The sequence below is a fragment of the Hemibagrus wyckioides genome, linkage group LG21 (assembly GCF_019097595.1).
Source record: "Hemibagrus wyckioides isolate EC202008001 linkage group LG21, SWU_Hwy_1.0, whole genome shotgun sequence".
Lineage (NCBI taxonomy): Eukaryota > Metazoa > Chordata > Actinopteri > Siluriformes > Bagridae > Hemibagrus > Hemibagrus wyckioides.
In genome coordinates, this window is record NC_080730.1 from 2,910,887 (window position 1) to 2,928,010 (window position 17,124).

The following is a 17,124-nucleotide window of genomic DNA, read 5'->3' on the forward strand; positions in this document are numbered from 1 at the left end:
TAATATTGAGGTCAATCAATTTTATAAGCTTTAAGAACATCCCTCTGCTTCAGGGCCCTAACCTAACATAAACATACCTGTGGTATTGCAAGAACTATTACAAGTACTACTTTCCAACTGTTATAACTAACAAAAATCTGTACTAAGAAATAAAATAAAACCATTAATAGCGAAAAAAAAAAAGGATCTTTCTGCCCAGTTTGAGGTGAGGTTTTATGATGATTTGTATATAGTCGTGCAAAAGAAATTCTGGGGTGGGGAGGTGGGTTGGGATTATGTTTTATTTTAAAAGCTATTTAGGTCATCAACAAAGAAACATAAAAAAATGGGTTTAAATTGCTAGGGTCAAATTGACCCCAAGGGCAAAACATGTTTGTAAAATCAGCGAGTAAAAATTAGGAAGTAGGACGTACAAAAAAATGAAGGCAAAAACATTCAAAGAGGTATTACATGCTGTAGCTGTACAAAGTCGTCCCATGAGAGTGAGATTATAACGAATATTTTTTATCCATTTATAGTTACGTTTGTAGAATGTCCAGTAAACAAGTTCTCACATCATTGCATTAAAATTTTTTTTTAAATTTAATTTTAAATTTTTTTTAATTCTGTTTGCTTGGTACTGAGAAATGTCTTGAAGGTGTCGGAGTTACAGCTCTGTTACAAAACCCTGACACTGGAGACTCACTTCATACATGTCATCTCCTTACACAAAACTTCACTTTATCGAGTTAACAATTCCATACCCTTTTAAAATCTGCTATGTTGTTTTTAACAAGGTGACGTGAATCCTTGGATACGCTGTTACTATAGAAACGATAACGTATTAGAATGGTTACACTTTGTGTTTTCTCGGTAAAAGAGGCCGGCGAGGGAACAACTGTTCGCAGCTGCTGTAATGTAAGTGATAATGTAAGTAATAGAATTAAATGTAGCTATAAATGAAAAAAAAAACGATTTTTGGAATTGTTGGAAAATTTCTGTGGTTTAAAATGACAGCACTTCATCACACCATCCGGTTGTGTATTGCTTCCGTTTAACATCTTGACGTTCTTCAAACGTTCAGTGGTGGACCTGAAGCCAACTTTAGCTAAATCCATAAGCTATCGATCAGCCTGTGGCTCTGTTGAGTAAACAGCCTCGTGTCATCCAGTCACTGAAAGAGGGAAACCCCTCGGGCTCATCTTCGGCTGAGGAGCAAACCGGGACCTGACCTGCTGTAGAGAAGCCACACATCCACCCAAACACCCACGTCCTATCCCCCCTGTCCTCCTGGACATCACTCAAGCCTTCTTCATGACAAACCAGTCATGTCTGACGGAGTGCCTGCAGACCCAAAACAGATCGGTTCGACTGGAATCCCGCAAAGGTGAGAGACAAAAGGCCGAGGCCGACCTCTGTGGTTAACAAAGAGCAGTAAAGGAAGCCGCTTTAGAAGATTCCTAAACAGCCTCTTCTCTAACCGTGGCCCAAGGACATTTCTGTGCCGTTTTCCTGTTTCGGCGTCTTGGGTGGCTTTGGATGGAGGGAACCGACACTGGCGAAAGGACTGTCATGAGGGAATGCGCTAATGTATGAAAACAAGGCCTGGAGCGACAGCCGTCGAGCTGGGGAAGCGCATTAGCCTCGCTCGATTTTAAGCTGAAAACCAAGCTGCATGGAAGCACCACCACCAAGCACCGGCAGCTTGATCGATATCTGAGACCACCCATATCCCAGACTTTCCGTGAACCCTGAGAGCGAATATTTCAGCAGGGTGCTAGTGAGAAGACGTCCTGCCGAGATGATATACAATCTCTCGCAGCACAACAAAAACTTTTTTTTTTCTTCTTTGTTATTATTGTTATTATGATTTCTTTTTGTGTTTGTGTGTGTGTATGTGTGTGTGTTAAACCACATTTCCCACAGTTCATCACTTGCTGCTTGGGCCTGTGATAATAATGTGGGTGCTGCGTCGGGAAAAACTCTTAAAATGACTCGGAAGAATGTTTACCACAAGTGCGCTTTCCAGAAACGCTTCCAGAAAGGCTACCTAGAAGAATTCAGTTTTTTTTTTTTTTAAACAACTGTAACAATCAGAGGACAGCGTGAAGCCTGCGGCATTGTGTGGGTGGTGGTGGGGGGTGCTTGTTGGAAAGACAGCAGGATGAACACACTTCAGTAAGAGATAAGCTCAGAGGACAGACACAGGGCTGTTTAGCTCTGAGCGGTGTCAGAGGACGGGGCATTAGGATGGACACTCGGTAGTCAAAACATGGCTGACCCTTTGGACCTGGGAGAAAGAGAACGAAAGAGACGAGGCCTGAGGGAGCTGTCACTAAACCAGAAGGAAGAGAAAGAAGGATATAAGTCCATACGAGGGACTGATAACCATCTCACAACATCTCACACCTTCATCCTAGGTGATGAAAGACTTAACTGGATTAGAGATACGAATGCATGGAATATGTGTGTGTTATAATCACGTCATCTAAATCGAAGCCTGAGAATGTCTCCAAACCTCACTAAACAAAATGATTTTTTTTTTGCTTTTATATATTTATTGAACCAAGGACATGCTTTTTTGTCATCTGTTGTAATTGTTATAATTAGTTAGTGTGACATTGTTGACAAGGCCAAAGAGGTGTTTGTTTAGACATTTTTGAAAGGAGTCTCCAGTCCTAGAGCTTTGGACCGGTCTTGCTTTGACACCAGAGGTCTTCTTACATCCTAGTGTTCCATCCTGGAGGGAGATTTAGCATTTTTGTATAAAATGCGTCAGTGTATATCAACAGACAAAAAATTTTGTCTCTCTCTCTTCAACGATTCCATGGTTTCATCCCTGCAAGTCTCTAGTTGCGTTATACGTAGCATTATACCTGTGAATGAGCTGTTGCTATAAAAACCATAACCTATGAAGGCTATTACGAGTTGTGTACTGGTTCCCTGTAGGATGTTTGCAGTTTATTTAAACTTGTCTTAATAACTTGTCTGTTGCTATGACGTAAGCGCTAACAGGAACTTTTGAAGTTTTCACAAACACTAGCGTAAGTGAATAATTCTTTAATAAGTAATACATTATAATCATTAGCAAACTGCTGTGGTGTTAGAGTCCTGTTAGAGTCCTGTCCTGTTGTGTTTAATTCCTTACAGAAAGTATACAAAGTACAAGGAGCTGCAACAAAGCGAGTAAAACTCCACAAAAAGGATTCTCGCAGAAACCTGGCACATCCCTTAACCTCTTCCCTATAGAGGCGATATTGAACACGCGCCACGTTATCTGACTCACTCTCTGGGTTGCACCGAAGGGGAAAACTTGGAGCGTTCCGATATATTGAGGGTTTAAGAGCTTTGCTAGTTAAATTCATTGCTGCTGTAATTTATATAGTCTTGTTATCTTAAGTGATTGTTGTTTTAAGGCTCACACTCGAGCAGATGTGAAAATTAGCCCACACGTAGCGCCGGCTTTCTTGGACGCGGTTCGAGTTGGCTTCGGCAGGACGAGGACGGGGTGAAAAAAAAAATGTTCAAAAGTGCTCTTCTGTTCACTGCTGAAAAGAAAATGGGAGGGAAAAGGACAGATAAAAATAAGCAGGACAATTAGAGTAGCCAAAGCTTTAGTGGACATGTCAAAAGCGATTTAAGGCGCGCTGAAGAAGTGCAAGGGGAAAAAGATAAAAGGAGAGATGAATTTCCAGGTAGCAGATCCAACAGGAGGAGGAAAGAGCGCTAGATTACAAGATTAATAAAGCCAGGAGTAAAGACTGGAGTGCAATTTAAGATGGTTACATGTCATGCTGTACGTGAGCCAAAGAAAATCTTCTTGTCAGATTATACGACGAAGGAGTTTGAGTAAAGATTAAAGAACGAATGATACGTTTTTCTACGGAATCAGAAAGGGTTCATGTGAACTATTCTGATGTAAGGATAGTTTTCTGTCCAGTTGCATGCGCTTCATCACCATTAACGTAGCTTTAAGTGTCCTGTGACTCTTCTGTCATCGTATTGCTAGCTTTCAGGTGAGCATCGTAGCAACGCTCGGAGTATGAACAACTTTTGAGCAAGTCCATATTTGGTCACGATGGCACAAACATTCAACTAAAGAATCGCAAAATTTTATCTAAACCACAGTGTATGTAGAAGTATTGTATTGTATTTACATGCTCTCTACCTTTCGACCTCCTGAACATTCACTTTTACAGCATTTCTTCCAGAAGTCCTAAAAATCTATGTCGGAAAAAAGCATATCCTCAGGCTAGCAACCAGGCAAACAGGCCCTGGTCTGATAAAACTATAAAGCTGGAAGTTTCTTAGATATTGTTAGGAATAAACATGAGAGCTAGTACAGCGAAGCTTTTCTTCTTCTTTTTCTTTTTTTTTTAAATTAGCCGTGTTTACTTAGTGCGTAAGTGTTTAAGAAGATCTAAAGATGAAGATTCGCAGGGCTCTTAGGCAAACTGGTCCTGCTGGAAAACAATGGAAATGCATTCCAGATGCATTAAAAAGCACTAATCCCCAGAGAATCTGAGAACAAATGCATCATACTGTCCACCAGTGCAATTATTTTTCCTTTTATTGCGTGTCTCATTTATGCACCATGAATCTGATCGTGAAAAAAAAAAATGGAGAGTCGTTGCCTGCTAGCAGCGTCATTGCCAGTAACGCACGATTGAATCATATGAGAAAGCGGCTGAAGCATCAAAACCACAACAAGTGACTGGTCTGGTTCACATTGTCTTATTGTCTTCCTCCGCTGAATGATATGCCGTCCGTCTTTTACGCAGGAATCTCGCTTGGAGCTTTCTGGAAGCTCGCTACGGATTTTCAGAGGTAATTGAGTTCCACTCGGCTTGGCTCGTCCCCTTTTTTACTTAGACGTAGCATCATTTACTGGTACATTAGTCACCAGAAATTCAACACTAAATGAAGGGGCCTTGTGTGATCCGGCAGTACCAGTCGAGGATCAGGTTACCATGGTGATGAGTAGTAGACTGAACGTCTCAAGCTAGGACATTTACCTAGTATAGGATGACTTGTTTAAATGCAGAGAATCTTAAAGAAAAGCTCTTCAATATTTATTTTTATTAGCTAGAGATTCATAACTGAATCCTTAATTCTGCACCCACTCGTGCTACAGTTACGGTTTCTATAGTAACAGGGACAAGCATAATGCTACATTCAAACATACATCGACTCACAGTGACAAAGTGTCCAAAGATGCTTCGTTTTCAATGATTGTTTGAGGGATAATGAAAGTTGGAGATTATATATGGGCGTGGCCAAATTAGCGACACGAGAGAGCTGAGAAAAGTTGAACTTTACACAAATTCGGTGCAACTTGGTGCAGAGACTACCAATGGGAGTGAAAGCAGTAGAGGTGACATGATCCTTCATCAAGAACACACACTGCTTCACATTCGGCTTCGGAACACCAAATCTTCCTCCAGAACGTTTCTATTCATCTGCAAGAAAACTACAGCAGCAACGCCAAAGAAGAACCTTTTTTGGTTCCCCAAAGAATCTTTCAGTTAATGACAAAAAGAAGAAGAACAACAATAATGACAACAGCAATAAGAAAAAGGAGAAAAGAACAACAGCAAGAAGAAGAACTAGAACAACAACAACTACAAGAAGAAGAAGAAGATCAAGGAAGGCTCTAGGTATACCACTGGAAAAACAAGTTAAGAACCCTCAGTGTTTGTACCTCTACAAAGAACCCTTAAAGGTTGTGCTTTATTATACAGTACAAACTATTCAAACAACCCCCTAGAACCTCCCTCTTCACTTGTTTTTGCCTTTGAACTCCCTGTACATTTCTTTTTTCCGAGTGCATCAATATAACTCTTGCATTAGGAGAGTAAATCAATCACTGTGTCTAACTATTCAAAGAACCCAAAAACTCAAAGACTTTTTCTTTCTTATTATAAAATATCGGAGTCTTCAGTGTACTGATGTTGTGGACATGTAACAGTGTCATTAAGTCACACCAAATATGCTGAACAGAACACGGAGCATGTTAGGCACTACTGGAGGAACCTAACGAATCCGAACCCATCGATAAATATCCTGCTTTTAAACAATCAAACAAATCCATGCGAGTGGAAGCTGGAAGGAGAGATTTGTCATTCTTTGCCAGAGACTCTTAAGCAGGCCTATCAGTCGCCTGAGGAAAAGAGTGAAAAGGGAGAAGTTGATATTGATCCAACTTCCCAGACACCCACAGTCAGGGATCTTGTTAACAGGATTAAGACGCCCTGAATAGGCTTTCACTAGAAACAAAGAAAAAAGAGAGAGAGAGAGAAAAAATGGTGGAAAAAAAAATATCAAGCCTCGCTAACACTCTTTAATTCAGGAGCCACTTCTTAATGAGAGTCCTCGTGTTAACTGTCTGAGAACTGCTACAGTTGATTAACAAAACAACACTTTTGGGTTTTTGTATATATGTGTGTGTGTGTGTGTGTGTGTGTGTGTAGCCTTCACCACGTGTCTTCCTGCCTATTACTGTCGCAGTGAGTCATGGCCGGCCATGCAGCCAGACATCCGGGACGCTGGGCTTGGCACCTTTCTCTCAACATAAATCCCAATCATGATCCTCCCTATTACAGCTAGCGAAAGGTCATGTGACCCAGACAACATTCTCCAGCATGATTAGGATTAGAGAGTCATCTCGCCGGGCTGGACCTGTCGCCAGTAGCTCTCGCGACTGCTTAGCGCCTAGCTGTCCCTGATGAAGAACAACAAAACCAGTGTCCGTGCCGCTCAAAAGCCCTCCGGATTAGAGGAAGGACCCCCGCTGGAGCATGACGAGGCCTTTGTGGCTGGAGTCCGCAGCAGCCTTCATTTTTGTTGTTGTTTTTCTTTTTTTTCTGTCATCTTTGTTGTTTGTTTGTTCCATTTCCTTTAATTCGGCCGCCGCACGGATTGACAATTGGACCTAGGTGGTGTCGCCCGAAACAGACGCCTCAGTGTGATGTGATTGAAGTGGTGAAACAAATACATTCAGAACAGAGGGAAGACGATTTGTCGCTGCTCCACTGGGTGGTCCTGCTAAACCTTGTAGTGTACATTCATGTCCCGGTGACACGCAACAGATCCAAAACAGGGTTTTTTGATGAGATTGTTATCCAGATTCTTTTCTGTTTTTTTGTTGTGCATTATAGACTGCAGTCACGGTCAGGAAGTAAAAGATGAAACACCACAGAGCGATGCCCAGGAACCGACTCAGCAGCTAGGACCAGAGTTTATTCCTTTACTATGGTGGCAACTTGCCAGGAATGATGGTGTTTTAGTTAAATAATGAACAACATTGTACATTTCATCCATTTTTAGCTATATTTAATGTTAGGAATTAAGTTATTTCCTGTTTTTGCTTATAGCAGCAGTCATTCCTTCACTTTTAGTTAATAAAATAAAAGACAGCACTTGTTTGGAAATGTAAAGCTTACAAAAACTTAAAGCTGTGGCTACTTATCCAGAGCAATTTACATTTTTATCTAATTTTTTTGCAAGGGCCTTGCTCAGGGGCCCAGCAGTGGCAGCTTGGTGGACCTGGGCTTCAAACTCACAACCTTCCAATCATCAGTCCAGCACCTTAACCACTAAGCTACCACATCCCTGTTCATGTGTATGCTGTTACTATAGAAACTAAAATCCACCATATAGCGTAAACCAATCAGAACGGAGTACTCAGCATTGGTATTCTGCTCTGGACGTATATTTATTACAATCATTTACATCCCAGCCCAATGCTCTTCCCCTGATCACCCCGCTTCCTAAAAATAGTTCCACTCTTAAAACCTAGCGCTGTTCTTTGCCATTCCCAGCCATCCACGTGTATAGCGGCCGTGTCCGTCACGCCCGTGTCTCTGCGAGTGGCACCTCTGAGGCTGAGCTCTTGGCACGGATTCCACTCTGATCCCCACTGGCACCTCACACCGATGGTATCTTAATCTTTCCCCTGATCACCGGTCTCCCACCTCCGCGCCTGACTATTTTTGGGGCATGCAGCGGGTTTGGGTTCGAGAGTATTTGTAACCTCATCATCGGGTCGCACAAGACCGGGGGAAGAAGAAGAGGGGGGTCAGGGTAGGAGGGTTGGGGGGGGTGTTTAAAGGAAAGACATGGCATTGCTTTGAACCTCCATGCCACGGTCGTGTTTTAATAGTGGAGCGAGACGTGGCGGGTGTGTGTGTGTGTGTGTGTGTGTGTGTGTGTGCACCACTCTGATTCCACTGGGGATTCCAGAGCTATGATCTAATGGGGAAGAGATTGCAATCAATTTATGGTGTGTGCCATATTAAGGCTGGAGTAGAGCAATGCAGGGATTTTTACAGAAGTGCAAAACACATTAACAGACCAGAAAAATGCTACGGAAAAAAAATAAAAAAATAAAGCAAGTGAAAATTCAGTGTGAACTCCAGAGCTCTGCAGGAGAGAGTAAGAGCTTCAGCACTTTCGCTTCCTTCGTCCTGAGGGTATTTTAAATTTAGGTTAAATTAAATTAAAGTTAGGTTTTGTAGTTAAATATCTAAAATCTCAGGATATTTTCACGTTTTATTTTTATCTACGGAATAAAACTCATGAATAAAACAACACTAATCATTTTTACGCTTCACTTGAGCTTTAATTTATTTATTTTTTGTTCCATCACTTTTTCTGATTTGTTGTTATGTTTTTGTTTACCTTGTGTTTTCTGACTCACTTTTATCAGATTTGCTGTTTTATTATTATTTTTTATTGTTGTGTTTTCAGTTTATGTTTTTGTTTCTGATTTAAAGCATTTTCTTTGATTTGTTTTACAGCATTTTCTGATTTTTTGCAAAATAATATATTTTTTTGTTGCATTTTTTAAAATTTGTTTTTGTTTATGTTTTTGTGTTTTCTGACTCACCGTCCTGTTATCTGATTAGCTGTTGCATATTTTGTTGATTAAAAGCCTTTTTTTGGGCTTATGGGCCACCGTAGAGCTGTGTGTGAGACCTGTAATGGAATTCGAAGCACATGGCAGAGGTATGATTGCCTTGTCGTAAAATGTAATTTGTTTGTTTGTGGAAGAAACCGCAGAAGACCTATATATAAAACAGGCGACAATTCCTGTAGATGCGTATGTGTCGTCGGATCCGGTCTGATGCGCTCTACGCTTTCACAGCTTTCGTGTCAGCGATCCAATGCGCTCCAGCAGAGACAAAACAATATGATTTCCACTTACATGCTTCAGGGTGGATAAAATTGCTGAAAACATTCAGTTCATACCTCGATAATTAGTCTTCTGAACTCTATAGAGCTGCTAGAGAGAGTGTGTGTGTGTGTGTGTGTGTAATGTGACACATTTTGGGTTATAAACAATAGAGAATGTGGTACGGAGGGAAGTTTGACTCTGAGGTCTAACCACAAGGCTGTAAAAGTGGCAAGTCATTCCTTTCATTCTCTAGTGGAAGTGCCACTCATCAAATTCCCAGAGAGAGAGAGAGAGAGAGAGAGAGAGAGAGAGAGAGAGAGAGAGAGAGCTAGCAGGGTGTAAATTGATTTCATTAAGTTCCAGTTACAGAAAGTGGTGGTGCCGGTTTGGAATGAAGGGGAAAAAAAAAATCAAATAAAATGAATCATGAAAATGGAGTCCAGCTGTTTTGTTTTGTTTTGGATTTTTTTTTTTCCATCATGGTTAATGTGGTGATTGTTTAGCAAAACATTTTTCTCATTTTTTCAGTTTTTTTGTTCTTCTTCTTATAAACCCATGGCTATGATTTGACCATTTCACTCGTTTCTGTCTCCATCTCTTTCTTACTTCCCTTCAATAATGAACAGATCCAGCGATTTCTTTTTTCTTTTTTTTTTGCATTGGAAAAAAGGGTGGCAAGAGGGTAGTGGGGAGGTAGTGAGATGGTAGTGGTAAGGGTAGTGAGGAGTATTATGGAGGGTAGTGAGGAGGATAGTGAGGAAGGTAGTGAAGGGGATAGTTAGTGGAGTAGTGAAGAGGGTAGTGAGGGGTAGTGAAGAGCATTATTGGGGGTACTGAGGAGAGTAGTGGGGGGGGTGAGAAGGGTAGTGGGAAGGTAGTGAGGAGGATAGTGAGGAGCATTATGGGGGGTAGTGATGAAGGTAGTGAAGGGGATAGACGGGGGGTAGTGAGGGGTAGTGAGGGCACAATGCTCTCTCAAATATGAACAGCACCTGTTCCCTCCCTGAGCGCTCTGAGCTCACCGTGTAATTAATGGATGTTCCTGCACTTCAGAGAGCGCGAGGCATGAGATCTATGGATTTACCAGCAACTGTCTTTATTATGTCATATTTCTAAACCTACAAAGACACAGAGCTGTCGAATTCTCGAATCTGATTGGTCAGAATGTGTTGTACAGGGACTGCACTGTACAGTGGATCACCGGTGGAGTTTTTTTAGTTATATTTTGAAAACCTAAAAATAAAATAAAATGAAAAAATAATAATAAAATAAAATAAAATAAACCTTACTGTAAAGAATGACATCTTAGCATGTTAAAATATCTTAAACGTCTTAAACTCCACCAGTACAATACAAGTCCCTGTGTAGTTTTTATTGAGATTTTAACATGCTAAGATGTCATTTATTACAGTAAGATTTATTTTATTTTATTTTATTTCATTTTTAGGTTTTTCAAAATATAATTTAAAAAAAATTGTTTAGGTCCAAATGATTTTACTTATCTATGTTAAATTAAGCTTTCAGATTTCCAAAGAATTTCTAAATTGTTCTAAATTTTCTGAATGAACAAAAAATAAAAAAATAACCCACAAATAATAAATGCTCAAATCTATAAATCAGCAACTTGTATAAATGAACAAATGTATATCATATCATTTAATGTAACTGCAGGAAACCAAGCCACCATCAGTAATCTCTCTATAATCTATTTAAAGTTTAAAGATTATTTGGTTGTATTTTCTCACTTTGAGATGTACCGAAGACTGGCTTTGGTCTCCCTGTGATTTGTATTGAACGTAATTCTAATGAATTAACTGAATTAGAGAGGATTTTAAAAACACAATGAATCTGAGGAATGTGTTAATAAGTTAACGGTCATTGAGTTACAGATATATATCTACTGCACAGAGTCCTAGAGTGGAAGGGCGGGGGGGATCATGGATCATGCCATGTTAGGTTAATGGGAGGGTGTGGCTTGGATAACCTCGGATAACCCATTTCGAGGTGCGCTATCCAGGTGTTTTGATGATATTAGACTGGATCCCTGCGTCGTTTGTGTTGCAATGGTTACAAATTTCATCAACGACCCCCAACCCAAACAAAAAACACAGAACCTTTTCTCAAAATAAAGCACTCTGGCAGTTGAAGAACCCCCGAATGTGTGCTCAAGAACCCATAAGGAGTTTTATAGTTTTTATATTTTTCTGACACCCTCCTCACAAAGGTTCCTTGAATAGTTTTAGCTTTCCAGAGGAGTTCCACCTGGAACCAGATATGGCGACTTGAGAGTGTGCTGCCTATCAAAAGATTTTGAAGTCCATATGAAGAACCCATAAGGGTTCTAGAGTAAAGCTTCCTCACACACTCCTCACAAAGGTTCCTTGAATGATGGAACAGTTTTGGCTTTCCAAGGGAGTTCAACCTGGAAACTTTTCTCACAAGAAAACCCTCTGGTATGGGGTTCTATGTTGACTTTTTTTTTTAGCTCTTCCTGAGAGGAACTGAAGAACACTTGAGTGTGTGCTGCCTATAAAAAGATTTTAAAGTCCATATGAAGAACCCATAAGGACTCTAGAGTAAAGTTTAACTGATTCCTTCCAGAGAACCCTGATTCCCCCTCTGGTAAAGGGTTCTACATCAAATTTTTAAGTCCCTCCCCAGAGGAACAAGTCCTTGTGTAAAATTTAACTGGTCTCCTGACCAATGCTTCTCAAAGGTCTAAGTAACCTAAAGAGATTCTGAAAATAGCCTAATAATCAACTCCACATTGATTATTTTCCTTAACAACACATCCCCGAGTGTTGTATTCCTTACTTGTCGCATTTATTGCTAGCAATCACGACCGAACATTGCATTTAAAAGTTTTTATCAAATAAAACAGCAGCATTACGTTTGCATCAGGTCCTCGTGTGGGAAAGTTCCTCTCAGAGTCCGTGGACATTTGAATATAAAACAAAGACAGAGTTAAGTAAGTCTAAATTCAGTGTGATGTGAAAGATGGCCAGACAATGCAACAAAGCCCAGGGTCATGCCTCACACCAAATCCTGTTAGGCCTGCCTCAGTGAGGAAAGTCACTCCATTCTTCTGACAAACGTGTGGTAAGAAAGCTCAGGTTAGAAATCCTGCAGCCTGTGAGCCGTCCGCTGGCCATAATAAACCCCGCTCTCATCACAAAACACAGCAGGACACCGGGATCTGGATTAGCTTTAACTGTGCTCTCAAATAAGGACAAGAATTCCTTTCCTGGATTCCTGGATTCCCAGGTTCCAGTGCTGTCCCCGGATTTCCGGAAAAAAAATTCTTTTTCTTTTGCAGATGACTATAAAACAATCTTGGCGTTACAATCTGATAAAGAAGTATTGGTTTGCAACAGAACCATTAAAGGTTCCCTGAGAAGTACAACCTAACCCCACTCAAAGGTTCTCTAATGAACCTGAAGCTCAACTATCTGCTTCCTGAAACACTCTTACACAGTCCCAGCTTTCAAGAAAGATCCTGTGCTCCTAAAAATAAAGGTTCTTTAAGGGTTCTTTGTCAGAATGTGTTTCTATGAAGAACCTTTAACATTTGTGGAATATTTCTTTATAGTGTAATAAGGTTCTTTAGACTATAAGAATGTTATTTATGCCACTAAGAAAAAATGAATTCTATTAAGAACCATTTACTGAAGGGAACCACAAAAGGTTGTTCTCAGTCATCACTGAGAACCAAACCACTTTTTGGTTCTTCCTGGCACCTTTATTTTTAGGCGTGTACTTTTCTAGATTTTCTACATAGAACCTTGATAAGTGGTTTTTTTTTTTTTAGATGAACAGGTCAAATGGCACACACATAGAGCATTTGAAATACAAATTAAAGGCTGAACCCAAGGCTTCTAGACTTAACATTTACTTTAAGGTGAAACTGACAGTTTCCTGATTACATTCCTGGAAACAAAAGGCTTGTAGGGTTCTATGAGAAACAATTTAATGCTTATTTTGAGGAACCAAGAACAAAGAACCTTTAAGAGTGACAGCTAGAAGTGCACCTCAGGTCAAAAGGTTCTAGGGTTCTACATAGAACATTTAAATTCTTCTATTAAGGAACACAACAAGAACCCTTGAGTGTGAACTGCCCATCAAAAGTACAAATGAACAACCCATAAGGACTCTGGACTTACTGATTGCTTCATTTTCTCAAAGGTTCTTTGAATGACCAATAGTTCCAGCTTTCCTAGAGAGTTCCACCTCATATGAAGAAGCCCTAAGAGTTCTAGTAACTGACTCCTTCCTGATAAAGGGTTCCTTGAATGATTCAGCAGTTCTGTCTGCAACTACATTGAATTTAGTAGTTTTTGTATAGATAAACAAACCCTTGAGTGCTCAAAAACTCATAAGGGTTCTAGAGTGTTCTCAAGGTTCCTTGAATGACAAAAAGTTCCAGCTTTCCGAAAGACTACTAAGGTTCTACTTTGAGCCTTTTCTGAAAATACAACCCTTTGTAATATGGTTCTACATAGAACCTATAAAGAACCCTCCAGGGGTGCAAAGGAAACTTTATTTCTTTTATGTATAAAAGTCATGAAGGTTGTTTTTATAACACTTTATTTACTTTTGTTATCAAATAAGGCTAACAACGAGCAGGGTTCCTTTCACTCTTTGTATTTAGGTTCTAATGGTTCTCTAAATTAATACTTTATTAAAGGTGAGTGCACATGCTTGGTGAAGCCAATACTTTAAGATGAGATTTGTCTTATAGTTGATGTTGGATTAACCGTAACACACCTACTGGATATGTAGTGTGCTACAAAACTGTTACGGTTCTCCAGCCCTGAACAAACATTACCATTCTACAGAACTCATGATGCATTGTGTTCTAAAAACCCATGCTTGTAATACATACTCCTTGTTTTTCATGCTGTTCAACGCTAAGTGTTTTTCATGCTAATATACATCTATATATTTTTTGATTCGTCATTGTCTACTTGAAGTCCAAAGTCCTTTGGTTGGAAAAGAGTCTGCTTTTCAACCCCGATTCCCACCAAGTGACCGCTGAGAGCGTGAGCTGTGTGAACCATCTGATTGATGCCCCCCAATTAAGTTCGGATCTGAGCTTTGTTATGGGCATCCCTCCGTCCCATTCAGACATTCAAGCGGCGTCTCCTTTCAGTGAATCAGCACATTCAGGACGCTCTTTGGAGCCATTGACTCCCTATTGTCTGCTGTAGAGGCCTGCTGTCCAGCCCCCTTTGTTATGACAGTTGGGCAGCTTTTATACAGACTAAATAAGATAACTCAGCTGTTCATTTGGGAGGGACTAACCCCACAACCCCGTCACCTTCACACAACACACACACACACACTTTTCAGCCTAAATGATCCACATGATATCATCGTGGCATGAGTCTGACGCTTCAAACTGACGACGGATCACCAAGATCTCTCTAAAGTGACCATGACTTTAACACAACAACAACCAGTCCCATGTAACTCCAATGGAACAGCATGAAGAAAGTGTTTTGTGAGTGTGTGTGTAAAAGACAGAGAGTGTGTGAGACAGCGAGAGTGAGAAAGGCAAGCGCCGGGGCACACTGAGGTCAGCGGTCGAAGAGAGAATGCCGATGATGGCCAATGAGCCGAGTTACTCAGTAACTCCCTCTCTCACAGCAGGGTACTGGGCCAGTGCAGGATTAGACTCAGACTGGCAAAGTTACCCTCAGCTCTCACAGAAACGTGTCACGTTACCACGTAAAACCACTCTCCATCACCAAAGAGCAGTCTTCAGACATTTACTCTGCTTACTCACACTTTAGTTTAGTTTATCTTCCTTTCTGTCACCTGCAACTCAGACCGTGATTCTGACTCATAGGAAATGGAAAAACGTCCGTAAGCAAGGAATAACACGGAGTTTCGTGGACGTTTGACAGCATTAAGTAGAACTGTAATGAAGTGACGTTGGAAAATAATCACTTATAAGCAGGGGTGATGAAGTGGAGTAACTGCTTGTGTTTTATTCCTTTTACACCACAACGATTTTACAGTAATAAAAGGACGACACATTTAAAACAAACAAGTTTCAGGTTTTTACCAACGAGTCTCTCCAGAACTAACAGAAATGAACGTAAATTAAGCAAACTTTACGATATTCAGAGATTTTCTGCAGATTTGGGCTGAGACGTGTCGTGTGACATCATCGCCACGTGTGGAACATGAGTACAGCTCTCAGAGTAAGCTATTACAGATGTTTTTTCACTGCTGGAATAATCGTGTAATCCTTGCAAGTTTACCATTTCAAGTAGAAAAAACAAAAAGCGCAAAAAAATGCAGAAAGTCGCATCGCAAATTTTTTAAAAAGCCGTTTTATGGTCCCATTATAATCAGTAGCAAAAAAAACCCTCTTGGTTTCTGATAGGTTTATTGGATATGTTTATTGGGGTTCTGTCACGTGTTACAAGAACCTTCTAGATTTTTTTAATCAAGTTTTTCAGCAGAAGCAGGATCAGACCAAGATCAGGTTCCTCTCAGAAACTGGACATCTGAAGACTGGAAAAAAGCTTTTTTTTCTTTTAATCTTCAACGGTCCAGTTTGAGGGAGTCTGTGCTCATGATGGCCTCCGATTCCTGTTCTTGGCTGAGAGCAGAGGAACCTGATGAGATCTTCTGCTGGTGTATCTCATCCACCTTGAAATTTGATCCCAAAAAACTCCTGAAGGAACTGACATATTATTAACATTCAAACAAAGCTCTGACACTGGAGACTCCTTCCTTAAACATGTCCTCACTGAAAACTTCATATCAACAACTACAATCATTTTAATCCTCAGATTATTAGCAACGTGTCCAACTTTCTGTACATTAGAACATGCTAGAACACTAATATAAATGACTATAAACACCTTCCGACCAATCAGAGCGGAGAATGCAGAGGTTCCAGAGAGCTTGCGTGTTTTTGTGCTGTGTGCAAATGTTTGCCGGGACGAGCAAACACGTCGGATTTCACCGGACAAGAGAACAACATCGTGTGTGTGAGTGTGTGTGTTATCTCCACCGGGACGTTTCCCCTTATCGATTTGGGGTGGAAGTGAAGTGGAGTGCACAGTCAAGGGTGTGGGTCGGTGTCAGGGGCGCCGTGGAGACCTGTGTGCAAAAGACTTATCATCATCATGTCACTTATCATCATCCTGTGCACAAAGGATCGTTCAGGTAAACGCTGGAGTCTGACTAAAGACATTCAAAATAATAAAGAAGAGAAGAAGAGAATGAAATAACTGGATGTATATAATATCTAATAGATAACACTGTTACACTGTTAATCACACTAATCCCTAAACAACACATCCATTGTGGAATTGTTTCCAGGTAATATGACTGGAATAACTATATCAGTATGTAATAACATATTAATACACATTAATAACTGTTCAATCCAGCTGTAGGAAATAAACAGGTGCATGCTTTTTAAATTTTTGGACATAAAATAAAATGTTCATTTATTTTTTACATACTGAGGTCAGACTTTACTCTTTTCTTACTCTAAATTTATTTATTTTTATTTTTTTCTGAATGAAATATAGATGTTTTAAAGAAATATTGTAAAATCCTGTTTCTGTTTGAAATGTCAAATTAAACAATATAGCAATGACTGAACTACAGTAATACTGTACAATAATTACTTTCAATTATTTTATTTTAATGATTAAATAATATTATAAAAATATTAAAATAAATAAATAAATACATAATTAAAAAAACAATAATAATAAAAATATATGTTTTAAAAAAGGTTTAACATTATTTTATTATTATTTTGTACAAAGATTAACCTATTAAATATTTATTAAAAACTTGATATTAAAATTACAACAAAAAGTTTTTTGTGTGGTTTTTTTTTTTGCATTTCAATTCAAAAAATTAACATCGGTTACCAAAAAATAATTTTTTTATTACTATTTAATGAATTATTTTTAAAAAAAAAATTCTACTACTGTTAT